Source organism: Salvelinus namaycush, chromosome 22 (genome assembly GCF_016432855.1).
Source record: "Salvelinus namaycush isolate Seneca chromosome 22, SaNama_1.0, whole genome shotgun sequence".
Classification (NCBI taxonomy): Eukaryota; Metazoa; Chordata; class Actinopteri; order Salmoniformes; family Salmonidae; genus Salvelinus; species Salvelinus namaycush.
Window position 1 is genome coordinate 6,037,747 of NC_052328.1, and position 6,000 is coordinate 6,043,746.

Consider the following 6,000-nt stretch of genomic DNA (forward strand, 5'->3'; position numbering starts at 1 on the left):
TCAATAAGTAATCAACCCCTTTGTTATGGCAAGCCTAAATAAGTTAATGAGTAAAAATGTGCTTAACAAGTCACAAGTTGCATGGACTTACTTTGTGTGCAATAATAGTGTTTAACATTATTTCTTTTTTATGACTACCTCATCTATGTACCCCACACATACAATTATCTGTATCGTCCCTCAGTCCAACAGGGAATTTCAGACACAGTTTCAACCACCAAGACCAGGGAGGTTTTCCAATGCCTCTCAAGGAAAGGCCCCTATTGGTAGATATTTTTTTTTTTTTTAAACAAACGGGGCAGCAGGTAGCCTAGTAGTTAGTGTTGGGCCAGTAACCGAAAGGTTGGTGGATTGAATCCCCGAGATAACAAGGTAAAAATCTGTCGTTCTGCCCCTGAACAAGGCAGTTAACCCACTGTTCCTAGGCCGTCGTTGTAAATAAGAATTTGTCCTTAACTGACTTAACTATCCCTTTGAGCATGGTGAAGTTATTAATTACACTTTGGATGGAGTATCTATACACCCAGTAACTACAAAGATACAGGCATTCTTCCTAACTCAGTTGCCGGAGAGGAAAGAAACCACTCTGCGATTTCATGAGGCCAATAGTGACTTTAAAACAGTTAGAGTTTAATGGCAGTGATAGGAGGATGGATCAACAACGTAGTTTCTTCAAAATGCTAACCTAACTGACAGAGTGAAAACAAGGAAGCCTGTACAGAATAAAAATATTCCAAAACATTCATCCTGTTTGCAACAAGACACTAAAGTAATACTGCAAAAAAATGTGGCAAAGCATTTAACTTTTTGTTCTGAATACGAAGTGTTATGTTTGAGGCAAATCCAATACAACACATTACTGAGTACCACTCTCCATATGTTCAAGCATAGTGGGCTGCATCATGTTATGGGTATGCTTGTAATCGTTAAGGACTGGGGAGTTTTTTAGAAAGAAAAAATAAATCAAATGGAGCTAAGCACAGGCAAAATCAGAGAGTAAAAACCTGGTTCAGTCTGCTTTCCACCTGACACTGGATTTGCTTACAAGAAGACAGGGAATGTTCCTGAGTGGCCGAGTTAATTGAAGAATTTTGAAAAGAATAATCGTCAAATGTTGCCCAATCCAGGTGTGGAAAGCTCTTAGAGACTTAGCCGGAAAGACTCACAGCTCTAATCGCTGCCAAAGGTGATTCTAACATGTATTGACTCAGGGGATACTTATTTAATGATGATATATTAGTGTATTCTTTTTATATATATTTTTTTACAAATGTAAAAACAAATCTTCCACTTTGACATTACAGAGTATTTTGTGTAGATCGTTGACAAAAAAATGACAATTGAATCAATTTTAATCCCACTTTGCAACACAACAAAATGTGAAAAAGTGAAGTGGTGTGAATAATTTCTGAAGGCACTGTAATTAAAGTTGCATACAGCCTAATATAAGTAATTGTAATGGAATTTATGTAGAATTGTTATTAGTCCTTGTAACGTAATTAGCTATAAACAATATATATATTTAAATAATAATCTATTTTCATGTTTTACAAACTCAGGTTGATGATGCTATTAAAAAGACAGGCAGATGAAATATATAGAAAATTATGTAAACTGATGCACAATATAAATTCTTATTATAGGTGTAATATTTATCAACCATTTCACAAATGTAAAAGCGAATTAAATATATTTAATTGTTTCAATCTTGTATTCATTATTCATGTTAGTTCCACCCTGTTATTGATTTCCACACTGTTATGCTTCATTTAACCCTGTTAGGTAGGTATTTTCAAATGATAATTTAACAATACAATCACATTTTATGCATATTTTTGTGGTAACTTGTAGAGATAGTGGTCAACTGAACATCTAAAAATATTGACAAAATGATATTGTTAATTACTCTTACTCTTTGGACTCAGCCAGTGATGTGCGGGCAGGGTAGGCAAAAAAGAACTAATGAAATATACTTTTGATTAATAATAATTTTGTCATGTTTTTACTGCGTGATAAAATCACCCCAAAATTGTACGATTTTTTTATTTTATTTTAACAATACAAAACATGCACATTCAAACGACAACATACAGAGACACACAAACATCCACAACATCGCCCCTGCCCAGACCCACCTGCTCACACCCATCTCCAGCGCCCACATCACTCTTCTCCACATGGCCTCAAACTGCACCATTTTGTTTCTCTCCATCATGCACAAACTTTCAACATTTAGATAATAAAGCATTTGACCTTTCCATTGTGTTAACAATGGAGGATTGGTTTATTTGATGTTTTTAAGTATACCTTTTTTTCAAGATGATTGACGAGAAAAGTATCGTCCAACCCATGGGTATGTCACTGCTAGGGCTGTTACGGTGACCATATTACTGCTACACCGGAGGTCACGAGTCATGACTGCGTGGCCATGCATGCCTCCAACTCAATCAAGTTTGCAGATGACACTACAACGGTAAGCTTGATTACCAACAATGACGAGACGGCCTACAGGGAGGAGGTGAGGGCCCTCGGAGTGTGGTGTCAGGAAAATAACCTCACACTCAACGTCAACAAAGCAAAGGAGATGATCGTGGACTTCAGGAAACAGCAGAGGGAGCACCCCCCTATCCACATCGACGGGACAGTAGTGGAGAAGGTGAAAAGTTTTAAGTTCCTCGGCGTACACATCACGGACAAACTGAAATGGTCCACCCACACAGACAGCGTGGTGAAGAACATCCTCAGGAGGCTGAAGAAATTTGGCTTGTCACCAAAACACTTACAAACTTTTACAGATGCACAATCGAGAGCATCCTGTCGGGATGTATCACCGCCTGATACGGCAACTGCTCCGCACACAACCGTAAGGCTCTCCAGAGGGTAGTGAGGTCTGCACAACGCATCACTGGGGGCCAACTACCTGCCCTCCAGGATACCTACACCACCCGATGTCACAGGAAGGCCAAAAAGATCATCAAGGACAACAACCACCCGAGCCACTGCCTGTTCACCCCACTATCATCCAGAAGGCAAGGTCAGTACAGGTGCATCAAAGCTGGGACCGAGAGACTGAAAAACAGCTTCTATCTCAAGGCCATCAGACTGTTAAACAGCCATCACTAACATTGAGTGGCTGCTGCCAACATACTGACTCAAATCTCTAGCCACTTTAATAATTAAAAATTGGATGTAATAAATGTATCACTAGTCACTTTAAACAATGCCACTTTATATAATGTTTATACCCTACATTACTCATCTCATATGTATATACTGTACTCTATACCATCTACTGCATCTTGCCTATGCCATTCGGCCATCGCTCATCCATATATTTATATGTACATATTCTTATTCATTCCTTTACACTTGTGTGTAAAAGGTAGTTGTTGTGAAATTGTTAGATTACTTGTTAGATATTACTGCATGGTCGGAACTAGAAGCACAAGTATTTCGCTACACTCGCATTAACATCTGCTAACCATGTGTATGTGACCAATAAAATTGGATTTGATTTGATGACGGCAGTCAAATTCCATGTGACCGTTTATTCACGGTAATTAGGCTTCTCCAAGCTCTGATGCTGCTGATGGTCATTAATAGCCTACCAAACTTGCTAACTGCCTGGTACTCAGCACTCTGTTGTCCTTCTAATCACTCTGACATCAATGCAAGTGTAATCAAAAATCGAATCAAACACCTCATGAGTGTCCATGAGCTCATGTTGCGCAATATTTCTTATAGGCTATGCAATTGTGTGAGTTTTGATGGCCTCTATTAAAAATAGGAGGATTCCATCAGCTTTCTATAGGCTTACAACATTTTATTTATCAACTTTCCTAATATTAAGCCCATTTTTTCTTTTTTTTCACCTTTATTTAACCAGGTAGGCTAGTTGAGAACAAGTTCTCATTTACAACTGCGACCTGGCCAAGATAAAGCAAGCAGTTCGACACATACAACAACACAGAGTTACACATGGAATAAACAAACATACAGTCAATAATACAGTAGAAAAAAAGTATATATACAGTGTGTGCAAATTAGGTAAGATAAGGGAGGTAATGCAATAACATAGGCCACAGTGGCGAAGTAATTACGATATAGCAATTAAACACTGGAGTGATAGATGTGCAGAAGATGAATGTGCAAGTAGAAATACTGGGGTGCAAAATAAATAAATACAGTATGGGGATGAGGTAGTTGGATAGGCTACTTACAGATGGGCTATGTACAGGTGCAATGATCTGTGAGCTGCTCTGACAGCTGGTGCTTGAAGTTAGTGAGGGAGATAAGAGTCTCCAGCTTCAGCGATTTTTGCAGTTCGTTCCAGTCATTGGCAGTAGAGAACTGGAAGGAGGAATTGGCTTTGGGGGTGACCAGAGAGATATACCTGCTGGAGCACGTGCTACAGGTGGGTGTGTAGGAGTTATTCCTTAGACATATAGAGACAGATATCACAATATTGAGCAAAAGACAGGTGTACATTAGAATATAGGAGGAGAAGGCAACACGTGAGTGCATTTGCCATTCTGGTAAAAACAGGAAACTAAGACATAACAGACATAATGGCCAAAGCCATTATAAGCATAAAGGCTTAGGGTAAAAAGGAAGATGCGACACTTAAAGTACATTGTCTATTGTCTAGGACAGGAAACTAAAGCAAGGCCATAAGTGCATAGAATGGCTGGACATACCGAGGTCAGAGGGACACACAAAAGAGGGTGCCAGCCAAATGACCAACAGATGGACTATAGGCATAATACATATTTATTTTAGGACACTGAGAGGGTCCTGGCACCATTGTAATCTAATCAAGAGCGGATACAGGCTTTATTGGGCATGAACAAGCAGGAAGTCTAAAATGAGAGATATGGGATGGACTCATTTGATGTGTGTGTATAAGAACAGAGCCAGTGCTTATGGAAGTTGGTCTTTCCGCGGACTGACATGGCTTCTGATATTTTATATTAAAAGCCTATATTGAATTTACAAGTTCTTGTAAGAGTGTTATATTTCTGAGATGATTATCCACGACAGGTGCTGCTATGGTGACCAGTGAGCTGAGATAAGGCGGGGTTTTACCTAGCAAAGACTTGTAGATGACCTGGAGCCGGTGGGTTTGTCGACAAGTATGAAGCGAGGGCCAGCCAACGAAAGCGTACAGGTCGCATTGGTGGGTAGTATATGGGGCTTTGGTGACAAAATGGATGGCACTGTGATAGACTGCATCCAATTTGTTGAGTAGAGTGTTGGATGCTATTTTGTAAATGACATCGCCAAAGTCAAGGATCGGTAGGATGGTCAGTTTTACGAGAGTATGTTTGGCAGCATGAGTGAAGGATTCTTTGTTGCAAAATAGAAAGCTGATTTAAGATTTAATTTTGGATTGGAGATGCTTAATGTGGGTCTGGAAGGAGAGTTTACAGTCTAACCAGACCCCTAGGTATTTTTAGTTGTCCACATATTCTAGGTCAGAACCGTCCAGAGTAGTGATGCTGGACGGGCGGGCAGGTGCGGGCAGCGATCGGTTGAAGAGCATGCATTTAGTTTTACTTGCATTTAAGAGCAGATGTAGGCCACAGAAGGAGTATTGTATGGCATTGAAGCTCGTCTGGAGGTTAGTTAGCACAGTGTCCAAAGAAGGGCCAGAAGTATACAGAATGGTGTCGTCTGCATAGAGGTGGATCAGAGAATCACCAGCAGCAAGAGCGACATCATTGATGTATACAGAGAAGAGAGTCATCCCGAGAATTGAACCCTGTGGCACCCCCATAGAGACTGCCAGAGGTCCGGACAACAGGCCCTCCGATTTGACACACTGAACTATATCAGAGAAGTAGTTGGTGAACCAGGCGAGGCAGTCATTAGAGAAACCGAGGCTGTTGAGTCTGCTGATAAGAATGTGGTGATTGACAGAGTCGAAAGCCTTGGCCAAGTCGATGAATACGGCTGCACAGTATTGTCTCTTATCGATGGCAGTTATGATATCGTTTAGGA